General features: G+C 47.4%; 1 protein-coding gene across 1 annotated transcript in view; it reads right to left on the bottom strand.

Annotated features, from left to right (window-relative positions):
- Positions 1-12204, bottom strand: part of LOC127438669 (teneurin-1-like) — a 279485-nt gene that overhangs the window by 137143 nt on the left and 130138 nt on the right. The window lies entirely within an intron of this gene.

Genomic DNA, 12204 nt, shown 5'->3' with positions numbered 1-12204 from the left:
TTTTTTTTTTATCTCATTGATTTGGACCGTGGCATGATTGTTGGTGCCAGACTGGCAGGTTCAGCCCACCACCCTGTTGCCGGTTCAACAGTTTTGGTAGGTACTAACCACTGTATACCGGGAATACCCCCACAAGACCTGCCGTTTTGGAGATGCTCTGACCCAGTCTTCTAGCCAACACATTTTGGCCCTTGTCAAAGTCGCTCAGATCTCTACGCTTGCCATTTTTCATGCTTCCAACACATGAAATTCAAAAACTGACTGTTCACATGTTGCCTAATATACAGCATCCCACCCCTTGACAGGTGCCATTGTAACAAGGTAATAAATGTTATTCACTTCACCTGTCAGTGGTTTTAATGTTGTGGCTGATCAGTATATATATATATATATATATATATATATATATATATATATATATATATATATATATATATATATATATATATAACCTCTGTTCCTTGATGGAGGGAACGAGACGTTGTGTCGATGTAGTGACACTAGGGGTTCGCTCTTGAGAGCCCCTGTCACCTTTGTTTTATTCAGAAAAGACCAATGAAAATTGGCGAGTGGAATTTGCATGCCACTCTCCGCCCCGGACATACAGGTATAAAAGGAGATGGCGTGCACCACTCATTCAGAGTTGTGCTGAGGAGCCGAGTGAGGTCGGTTCAGCGGTTCAGCGGTCGGTTCAGCGCCACGGCAGGAGGGACACAACGTCTCGTTCCCTCCATCAGGGCCCAAGATGTTCCCTGTCTGTCACTCACTCGACTTTGTGTCCATGGAGTTACACAAGCCTCGCAGCGAGCGCTTGTCCACGTCGTGACCTTCCAGCGAGTTAGTTAAGGCGTCTCCTTGGTCCCGATAAGGGTGGGAGGAGGAACTTACCCGAGGAGGCTACAGGAAGTGGCCTTTCCTGATTTTTGTATTAACCCTTACCAGTCGGAGCATTCAAATTTGGGAACAATTATTCCCATGGTTCCTGTCTCAGTATCTTCGCGGTCAAATCACCAATTTTATTTCTGAAAACTGCCAGATACTCATGACAATATAAGCTAAAAGCACATATGATTGGTTAAGGGGTTACTGGGCATGAATAATAAATGTATCGTCATCATCGTCATCCTCCATTTGCCTGGGCGGAGCCAGAGAGGATGTCCCAGGAGATTACCTCCAGTGTTGGACTTACTGCTTCAAATTGAAAACTGAGGCGATCTTTCGTGGTAAGACAAGTTATATAACATGTGTTGTCAATATTGTCTATTGAAAGTCAAAACATTTTAGTTACGAAGCATTTATTTGTAGGAGTAACGCTAGTTATTTCTGGGAAAAAATTATATGACCGTCGGCGTTCATCAGACAGGCAGCTAGCCTCTATTTTAAGGCAAATTTCTGTGAAACTTGCTAAATAAACATTAGCTAGCAATTCTATTGAAATTTTTAGCTAAATATCAATAACTTTTTTGGCCAATTTTGTCACTTGTAGAAGATAGTCGAACCTTTTTAGTTACGAAGCATTTATTTGCGCTCGTTTTTTTCTGGAAAAATTTACGTGACCGTCATCGGCGAGCCTCTTCTTTTTATATAAACGTTTTTTTGTTTTTGTTTTTTGGCAGTTTTTGTGAAACTTGCTAAATAAACATTAGCTAGCATTTGTACATTTTTAACTAAATATCAATAACTTTTTTTTGCCAATTTTGTCACTTGTGAAAAATCAGCCTGAAGTAATGTGAGGCAGAGAGCAAATGCTGTTCAGACCTTTTTTTTTGTTTTTTGTTTTTTTGACGCTGTTCAGACCTGCCTGGAAACTAGCCTGCTAGTTAGATAAGTTATCTAGCTTGTTGATTTTCCCATGTAATAAAAAAAAATGGTAGATATCTTCCTCAAATTTAGCAGATAGCCTTACCCATCCATCACACAGACATGATCTTAGGTTGTGTGTAGCTTCCTGTTCACAAGGAAAGTGTGAGAGGGCTGTCTGCATTCTGGTTAGTCTGCAAGCCTTTGGTGACTATTCAGTGTACGGATTTGTGAAGAACACACTGCTGGCTACCAATTGTGTACTTTTTTCTGTTGTAGAGATGGAAAGAGACTGTGGCTCCCTGCTCAGCACCCTCAAGATGAGGCAGCTGGCTGCTGATGAGCTTAGGTTCATAGCAGAGGAGGAAGATCTGCTGGACCAGGAACTACTGCAGGAAGACCCTGACCACGAGGAGATGGAGGATGAGATGGAACCTGATCCCCAGCCAAGACCATCAACTGGGTATTTATGAATGTGTATGTATTTTATGTTTCTATTTCTCATATGACTGATACTCACAGTAACACTAACACTGTTACTCTTATTATTTTGGGTATGGCTAGCCATTCCCGCACAGGTCCCAAGTCAGCTTGAAAATGTAAATGCTTCCCTGAATCTTTTTCTTATTCCTCGTACTCTGACATCGATTCACAGGCACCAAATCCTCTCCCATTTAAGCCTAGCCATCCATTCGGTATTGACTTAGGTAGCGTGCATCAGGCTGTGCAGTCAACCTCCAATATGATGTTGTGAGAAATTGACTTTTTCATGATGTTTTTTACTCAGGCTGTAGTTGCTGAGATATGCAGCTTTACAAACTGTCAGGGGTTGGAGCTCGTCCTAAACTGTCCGTCGTATTCCAGCTACCAAGGAGCTTGGATGGAGGTGACCCCCAATGAATTTTACAAATTCCTTGGGTTGTTCATTTACATGGGGTTTTCAATTCTCCCTGATTCCCATCATCATTGGGGAACCAAGTCACTTCAGGGCTCGTGGGCAAGGGGATTTATGTTGCGTGACTGCTACAAGGCTCTTTTAGCAGCTCTACATGTTGTAGACCCTACCACAGAGGATAATCAGGATCGCCTTAGGAAGTTGCGTTATCTTATGGACTACCTCAAACAAAAATGCCAGCAGCTCTTTCAGCCTAACCAAAATCTCGCAATAGATGAGCGTATGGTCAAGTCTAAAGCTCGGTCAGGATTTAAACAATGGGGTTTTAAACTATGGGTAATTGCAACATCAGACTCGGGTTATACTCTCGACTTTAATGTTTACACAAGTAGTCATGATGGGCGTGTCACTGACTTGGCCACCAAAGGAGTTGAATCTTACTGCAGCCATTCAAAGACCAGGGCCACAATGTTTGGTTTGACAATTTTTACACATCCCCAGCTCTTACGGTTATGCTGTTAGAAATGGGAACTAATGCCTGTGGGACATGCAGGGTCAATCGTAAACTGTTTCCTGCAGAATTTAAAGACATCAAAAGATGGGAACGCAAGACAGCTTGTGGGGATATGAGGTGGTGTAGGATTGAGGGGAATATACTTGTAATACAGTGGAAGGACACGCGTGCAGTTACATACCTAATTTCAGATTATTTTACTCTGGATGGGGGCACCCGGCAGGGTTGCTCTCTTTCCCCATTATTGTTCTGTCTTTCCCTGGAACCATTAGCAACCACGATAAGAAAGGAGGATGCTTTTCCAGGGGTGGCGGCGAGAGGTATGGCGCATAAGCTTTTCTTTACACAGATGATATTTTATTATTCGTCTCCGACCCTACTAGATCTATGCCTTGGCTCCACAGAATTATCAATTCCTTTTCTAAATTTTCGGGATACAGAGTTAATTGGTCTAAATCCAAAGCATTGGCTCTGACTGCATACTGCCCAGTAACAGCTTTTCAGCCGGGCACCTTTCAATGGCCCAAACAGGGCATTAAGTATTTGGGTATTTTATTCCCAGCAAATTTATGTGATTTAGTCAGAGTTAATTTTGACCCTTTAATAAAAATGTTTTCGAGTGATGTGGGCAGGTAGGCTTCATTACATTTATCTATGATTGTGAAGGTTAATGTTATTAAAATTAATTGTATTCCAAAATTTAACTACCGGCTACAATCTCTCCCTGTACATGTCCCTCTATCTTATTTCAAACAATTTGATAGCATAGTGAAGTCCTTTATTTGGAATGGTAAGCATCCCAGGTTACATTTCAATAAGTTACATAGGCTGATTGACAAAGGTGGGCTAGGCCTATACAAGATTTTGTTTTATTATTATGCATTCGGTCTCAGACATTTGGCTCATTGGTCACTTCCACCTGAGAGAGCCCCTCCCTGGTTTCGTATTGAAGAGGAAGTCCTTGCTCCTATTTCACCATTGCAAAGCTTTTCGATTAAACTAACCAGAGAAGTTAAGTCACACCCCGTTATCTTGCATTTGCACACGGTTTGGACAAAAGTGTCCAGAGTGTTTAATTCGGACATTTATTTCAATGTTGCTTCAAGCATATGGCTGAACCCTAATTTACATATTAATAAGTCCCCTTTCTGTTGGGTTATTACACTCGGTGACCTATATGAGAGTGGAGTACTGAGACCTTTTGATAATTTGGTTCAACATATTAAGATTCCTAGATCCCAGTTCTTTAGGTATTTACAGCTGCGCTACCTGCTCTGTACTATTTTTGGGAGTAGTAGATACTCTGGAAATGGTGATTACTGCTTTTGGGAAAGGTCATGAAGCATCTGTGTGTTACTCCCCATTAATTCAGAGTCTGGGGGATGGAGTTTCATCTTCTCTCAAGAGATTATGGGAGAAAGATTTAAACTTGGTATTGGAGGAGGGAGTGTGGGCTAGGATCCTAAAAAGCATCAAGTCTACATCTAGAGATGTAAGGGTCCGTCTGATGCAATTTAAGATTTTGCATAGGTTCTACTGGACCCCTTCTAGATTGTATAGGTTGGGTCTTAAGGACACACCCACCAGCTGGCAGTGCCAATCAGAAGACAGGGACACAATACATGTATTTTGGGGATGTATAAAGATCCAAGAATTTTGGTTGGGTGTTCAGAACTTTATGTGTGAGGTATTGAACACTGAACATTCATTTAGCCCCAGACTCTGTATCCTGGGCAACACTTATTATTGAGGACTAATATTTAAAAAGTTGGGTCCTAGCCGGAGTCATGATTGGTCAGAAAATCATCCTTAGGGGATGGAAGTCCGCTGGGGCACCCTCATTTAGGGAATGGTACGAGGAGATGGGTGTGGTGGTGGCGTTTGAGGAGATGTGTTTTAGAAGGCTGGGGAAATGGGAATTGTTCGTCAGGATGTGGGGGGGTTATTTGGCTTTTTTGGAAGGTTCTCGGGGAGTGGCTGTGGAGAGGGATATGTAGTTTAGTTGGGTATGTGTTTTATTGATTTTGTTTTAATGTATATCTTGTTTTGTTTTTTTATGTATTTTTTGTATTTATTTTATTTTGATGATCCAGTTGTTGGCGACCACAGTAGTGCATGTTTGGGGGGGGGGGGGGGGGATTATAGTATATTTTTATATATCAAACATAGAAAAAGTGCTTATATAGAATAGTTTGAGCATTATTTTAATTCAGGAAAATAAGGATGAGACTGTAAGGTCTTCGTGACCTTGCTGAGAGAAACCTGGGCACTCAGCCATGACAGAAAAGTACTAGGGAGAGAGTACTCTTCTAAGCACTGAATGGCACAGACAATAGTTAAAGATTACCACAGCCAATAGTCAAAGTTACTCTATTATGAAAAATGTATAATTTCACAATAAATGAATTTAAAAGGTTATTTAATAAATAAAATAAATAAATAAATAAATAAAAAAAAGACTAACTGCCAGAATTCCACCATTAAAAAGAAGTCAGAGAGTCTGTGAAATAATGGTGGCGAACAAGGAGGGTGGAGAAGCACGCTTATTGGCTAAGATAACAGGAGGGTTGTGCTTATGAGGTAATGTGTGATAACAGAAGTGTATAAACAAGTAAGCTTTGAATGAGAGGATCAGACGATACAGCTGACGTCTCGGCTTTGTTGCTTTGTTCAATAAAGTCTAATCTTTGACACCTGGAACCCCTGGACTTTAAGAGTTTTCTTGCTAAGAGGGAAAGAGACTCCAATATTCCACAACAAAATATGAATAATTGATTCCGTTTTTTATGTTGTGTTTGTATGTTTTATCTTTGGAATCAATAAAATTGTTAAAAAAAAAAAAAAAAAAAAAAAAAAAAAATTAATTAAAAATGAAAAAAAAGACATTATTCAATGACAAATGGATTGCATGGATCTCATCTTTGGACACACAAAACGTGTCAAACCAAACGTTTACACTCAGCATACAGTGAGAGGATCTCTGTGCAAATAACCGTTTAACCACTATGCTACTCAATCACTGGTGAGAGAAATCTGAAAGTTTACCAGCCAGTGACAAATCAAAGACATTTAAACTTGCATAGCAAGACATTTGGTCGAACATGTGAGTTACTTGAATTACAGGGGGTTGTCACATATTGTCACATGGTTGTCACAGAGTAAAAAATTAATATTTGGATTTAAGAATCGATATCAAGGCCACTCAAACAAAGATAGCGATGCATCAGAAAATCAATATTTTTACCCTGTCCTACACTGGATTATCACAAATTAATTTTCCTATGCACATTTTCCTGCCGTGGGCAATGCTGAAGTATGTACTTTCCCTCTGAATCTCTTACCAAATCTTGCAGTTACAATTAAGTCCACTGGGAGAACATTGTGAACGTGTCAGTGAGGTGTTGAATAAGAGAATAAACATAGATGTCATCTTTTGCCAAGTATGAAGTCAAGGGTGTTTTCCAAATGGCATTTTTGTGCCCTACAAGGGGACGCCACATGAAGGGTCATTCCAAATGAATGGATTGGCAGCTAAGGCAATGAATACATTTATTTGACTGAAATAGGACTGCTCTGATAAGCATCTCAGTTGTATTAGTAGATGTCATGATAAGCTGAGCATCAGCTGATTGTGAGCTTGACTCACATGACCTGCCGGAACTGACGCTACGCTTGATTTCTTTCACAAAGTGCCCTTCCACAAGACTATTGCCATACGGGTACATTCACACAGTAATGCAATGCTTCCTTTAGTGTGCCCACATCAAGACCTCTGCCCATTGGAGTGAGTAGGGCATAGGGATGATCAATTTCGATTGGAATTTGCCCCAAGGCAATTCTTGTAATATTTTAAATCTTATTGAATTATATTCTATTGGTATTTCTTGTTGGAGTCATGCCTATCAATGGACGAGGATCTGATTTTATGGTGGAAGGAAAATGCAAAGCGGAACGAGAAATTCGGAAGCTTGGTTTTCTGAATAATAACATGTAAAATGATAAAAATATGACAGCCTTTATGTAGACCAGGGTTGGAAAGAGTACTGAAAAATAATACTCAAGTAAAAGTACTGTTACTTCTTAAAAAAATTTGTTTGAGTAGAGTAAATGTACCTGTCCTAAAAACGTCATGGTTACTGGTGTAACCTCCGTTCCCTGATGGAGGGAACGAGACGTTGGTGTCGATGTAGTGACACTAGGGGTCACTCTTGGGAGCCCAAGACACCTCTGGTCTTTGATAAAAGGCCAATGAAAATTGGCGAGTGGTATTTGCATGCCACTCCCCCGAACATACGGGTATAAAAGGAGCTGGTATGCAACCACTCATTCAGGTTTTACGCTGAGGAGCCGATATAAGGTCCGGCCATTTCAGCGGGAAGTTCAGCGTTGTGGCAGGAGGGACCAACGTCTCGTTCCCTCCATCAGGGAACGGAGGTTACACCAGTAACCATGATGTTCCCTATCTGTCACTCACTCGACGTTGGTGTCGATGTAGTGACACTAGGGGTCCCTATACAAAACGCCACAAGGCTGAACTGTGTTACGTGAACTGGCGGTGTGTGGTGGGCAGACTTGCTGTGTGCCTCATAGCCAGCGCACCAGGTCGACACGTAACCTCCCCCAACACAGTTATGAGTGTCGAACGGCCCTTTTTGGGGACAAGTCGACTACCCAGAGATAGAGACAGGCTTAACCCAGTCATAGCCTCTTTCCCCTTCTCTTTTTCCACTCCCTAAAAAAGAAGGGGGATTATCTGACTGGGCCGCCAGGTCTAGTCGGGGGGTGTCCCTCCCAAGGGGAGGACACCGCGGAGACCACACCTCGCCCCAAGAGGGGGGGGGATATTTAAGTGGAAGAATACATCACATGGTCTTTCCAACCATGTGGAGAGCCTTCAAGGTAGATCCTGCCCAATGGGGGAGGAGTTACTACAACATGGAGACTGGGGCAGAGGGGCTCTGCCCAAGGAAGACGCAGTCTGCCAGTAGGGAAACGAACTAGCGGAAGAGATAGATCGCATGGGGTTAGCCTTACAGGGAACCGCCACATGCGGAGCACCTACCCCAGAACCGGGCTCTTAGTTAGCGCGTGTACTGGGCCGTCAGCGAGTCTCTCCGAAAACTCGACTGCCACAGGGCTCGGAGGAAGTCAACCAGGGAACAACTTTTGTGAACACTACTGGGAATTAACAGCGCATGTCTTCAGCTCAAAAGGAGGTGGAAGGCGCTATGTGCAAGCAATACACCCAGCCGGCTATCCCGGGCTTATCCGCTTATGTTGCGTGCCACTACCTGGGACGAAACTGGTTCCACCCGGAGGTTGTAGAACCTTGCAAAGGTGTTGGGTGTTGCCCAGCCCGCTGCTCTGCAAATGTCTGTTAGAGAGGCACCTCTGGCCAGGGCCCAAGAAGCCTGCTACACCACGGGTAGAATGGGCTCGTAGCCCTACCGGGGGCGGCATGTTTTGGGCGAGACATGCCATAGTTATGGCGTCAATGAGCCAGTGGGCGATCCTCTGCTTGGAGACAGCGCTTCCTTTCCGCTGTGCACCAAAGCAGACAAAGAGCTGCTCAGAGATTCTAAAGCTCTGCGTGCGATCCAAATAGATGCGTAAAGCGCGCACCGGACACAGCAACGACAGGGCTGGGTCTGCCTCCTCCTGGGGCAGCGCTCGCAGGTTCACCACCTGGTCCCTAAAAGGAGTGGTGGGAACCTTGGGCACATAGCCCGGTCTGGGGTCTCAGGATCACGTGAGAATAGCCCGGACCGAACTCCAGGCACGTTTCGCTGACAGAGAACGCTTGCAGGTCACCTACCCTCTTGATGGAAGTGAGCGCAGTCAGGAGGGCAGTCTTCAAGGAGAGTGACTTAAGCCCGGCTGACTGCAAAACTCAAAGGGGGCTCTCTGTAGACCCTGAAAAACTACAGAGGTTCGATGAGGGAACAAGGCGTGGCCTGGAGGGATTCAGCCCCCTGGCGCCTCTTAGGAACCTGATGATCAGATCATGCTTCCCTAAGGACTTACCGTTGACTGCGTCATGGTGTGCTGCTATGGCAGCAACGTACACCTTCAAGGTGGAAGGGGACAGCCTCCCTTCCAACCTCAGTTGCAGGAAGGAAAGCACTGATCTGACTGCGCACCTCTGGGGGTCTTCCTGATGGGAAGAACACCACTTAGCGAACAGACGCCACTTAAAGGCATACAGGCGCCTCGTAGAGGGAGCCCTAGCCTGAGTGAACGTGTCTACCACCGCAGGTGGGAGACAGCTTAGGTCTTCCACGTCCCATCCAGGGGCCAGACATGGAGATTCCAGAGGTCTGGGTGCGGGTGCCGGATGGTGCCCCTTCCCTGAGAAAGAAGGGCCTTCCTCAGGGGAATTTGCCCGGGGGGAGCTGTCACGAGGAGCGTGAGGTCCGAGCACCACGTCTGGGTGGGCCAGTAGGGTGCTTACCAGGACGACCTTCTCCTCGTCCTCCCAGGGTCTGTGCGAGCAGGCTCACTGGGGAAAACGCATATTTGCGAATGCCAGGGGACCAGCTGTGTGCCAGCTAGTCTATGCCGAGGAAGGCCTCGATGAGAGCGTACCAGAGCGGGCAGTGGGTGGATTCTTGGGAGGCGAACAGGTGCACCTGTGCCTGACTGAATTGACTCCAAATCAGCTGGACCACCTGAAGGTGGAGTCTCCACTCTCCCTTGAGGGTAACCTGTTGTTACGGCGCGTCCGCCGGAGTGTTGAGGTTGCCCGGGATGTGAGTGGCTTGCAGCGACTTGGTGCTGCTAACTCCGTTGGAGGAGACGGCGGGCGAGTTATGACATACAGCGGGAGCGCAGACCGCCTTGGCGGTTGACATATGCTACCGCTGCCGTGCTGTCTGTCCGAACTAGCACGTGCTTGCCCTGGATCAACGGCCGGAACCTCCGCAGGGCGAGCAGAATTGCAAGTAACTCGAGGCAGTTGATGTGCCAACGCAGCCGTGGACCCGTCTAGAGGCTGGCGGCTGCGTGCCCGTTGCCAACAGTGCCCCAGCCCATTTTGGAGGCATCTGTCGTGACCACGACGCGCCTGGAGACCAGTTCTAGCGGAACACCTGCTCGTGGAAACGAGAGGTCGGTCCAAGGCCTGAAAAGACGGTGACAGACCGACGTAATGGCCACGCGGTGTGTCCCGTGGCACCATGCCCGTCTCGGGACTCGAGTCTGGAGCCAGTGCTGAAGCGGCCTCATATGCATCAACCCGAGCGGGGTGGCCACCGCCGAGGATGCCATATGCCCCAGGAGCCTCTGAAAATGTTTCAGTGGAACCGCTGTTTTCTTTTTGAACGCCTTCAAACAGACCAGCACCGACTGGGCACGCTCGTTCGTAAGGTGCACCATCAAGGAGACTGAGTCCAACTCCAAACCGAGAAAAGAGATGCTCTGAACCGGGAGGAGCTTGCTCTTTTCCCAGCTGACCCGAAGCCCTAGTCGGCTGAGGTGTGAGAGCACCAGGTCCCTGTGTGCGCATAACCCATCTCGAGAGTGAGCTAGGATTAGCCAGTCGTCGAGATAGTTGAGAATGCGAATGCCCACCTCCCTTAACGGGGCAAGGGCAGCCTCTGTGATCTTCGTAAAGACGCGAGGAGAAAGGGACAGGCCGAAAGGGAGGACTTTGTACCGATACGCCTGACCCTCGAACGCGAACCGCAGGAAGGGTCTGTGTCGAGGAAGGATCGAGACGTGAAAGTACGCATCCTTCGGGTCTACCGCCGTGAACCAATCTTGATGCTGGACACTCGCTAGAATGCGTCTTTGCGTCAGCATCTTGAACGGGAGTCTGTGTAAGGCCCGGTTCAGTACTCGCAGGTCCAAGATTGGCCGCAATCCACCGCCTCTTTTCGGTACAATGAAGTAGGGGCTGTAAAACCCCTTCTTCATCTCGGCTGGAGGGACAGGTTCTATCGCATCCTTCCGTAGGAGGGTAGCGATCTCCACACAAGGTAGCAGCGTTTCCGACTTTCACCAAGGTGAAGTGGACACCGCTGGACCTGGGCGGATGCCCGGCGAAGTGAATCGCGCAGCCGAGTCGGACGGTCTGGACCAGCCCTCGTGACGGACTGGAAAGCGCAAGCCATGCGTCCGAGTTCCGTGCAAGGGGGACCAAAGGGACAACGTCATCGGATGTACCGGCGGGTGGGGCCTCGCAGCGGGGTGGAGCTCGTGGTGCCACACCACATCGTGGCCGTGCTGAGTCCGAGGACATCGAAGCACTTACCTGGCTCCTTGTGACCACCCCCGGAACAGCCTGGGACGGGGAGGAAGAGGCCTGTCCTCATGACCCGTGGAGACTGTCACATCGGGGGCGGATTTGTGCCACAGCTGGGCGCTCAGGGCGGGAGACCGCCACTGGAGCGCCAACCTGCCAAATGGAGTGGTGGATGGTGGTCGTGATGCCAGCCGTACACACCGGATATGTGACCCAGGGAACAAGGAAACCACTCTTGCGGAGCTCTTGAGTACTGCAGCCACTTGGGCATGCAGCGCAATTAAATGCAAAAGGTAACAAAAAGATGAAGATCTGCTTACCAGCTCCAGAGCAGCGGGTTTCGTTGTCCCTGGGTCACCCGTCTCAGGGGCGCTTCGAAGACCTCCGTGGGTTCTTCGGTGCCGGCTGTGAGACGGGTGGCGTCGGCTTCCTGCGGTGGGCTCCACGCCGGGGCCGGGCCGGAGGGGCGGGCTGCGGCGGAGCCGGTGCAGTCACCGCAGGGGGACGCCCTCGGCGATGAGTAGATGGGGTGCGGGATCTTGAGCCACGCCGGGGCAGGATAAGCCGGCTAGCATCCATCTACTGCTCTACCATCGAGAACTGCTGGGCAAAGTCCTCGACGGTGTCACCGAATGGGCCCGCCTGGGAAATGGGGACAGCAAGGAATCGTGTCCTGTCTTTCTCACCCATCTCGACCAGGTTGAGCCAAAGGTGGCGCTCCTGGACCACTAGTGTGGCCATCGTCCACCCGAG

This window comes from Myxocyprinus asiaticus, chromosome 4 (assembly GCF_019703515.2).
Source record: "Myxocyprinus asiaticus isolate MX2 ecotype Aquarium Trade chromosome 4, UBuf_Myxa_2, whole genome shotgun sequence".
In the NCBI taxonomy this organism is placed as follows: domain Eukaryota; kingdom Metazoa; phylum Chordata; class Actinopteri; order Cypriniformes; family Catostomidae; genus Myxocyprinus; species Myxocyprinus asiaticus.
Note: the sequence above shows the minus strand (reverse complement) of the source record. Positions and strands in the feature narration are given on the sequence as shown.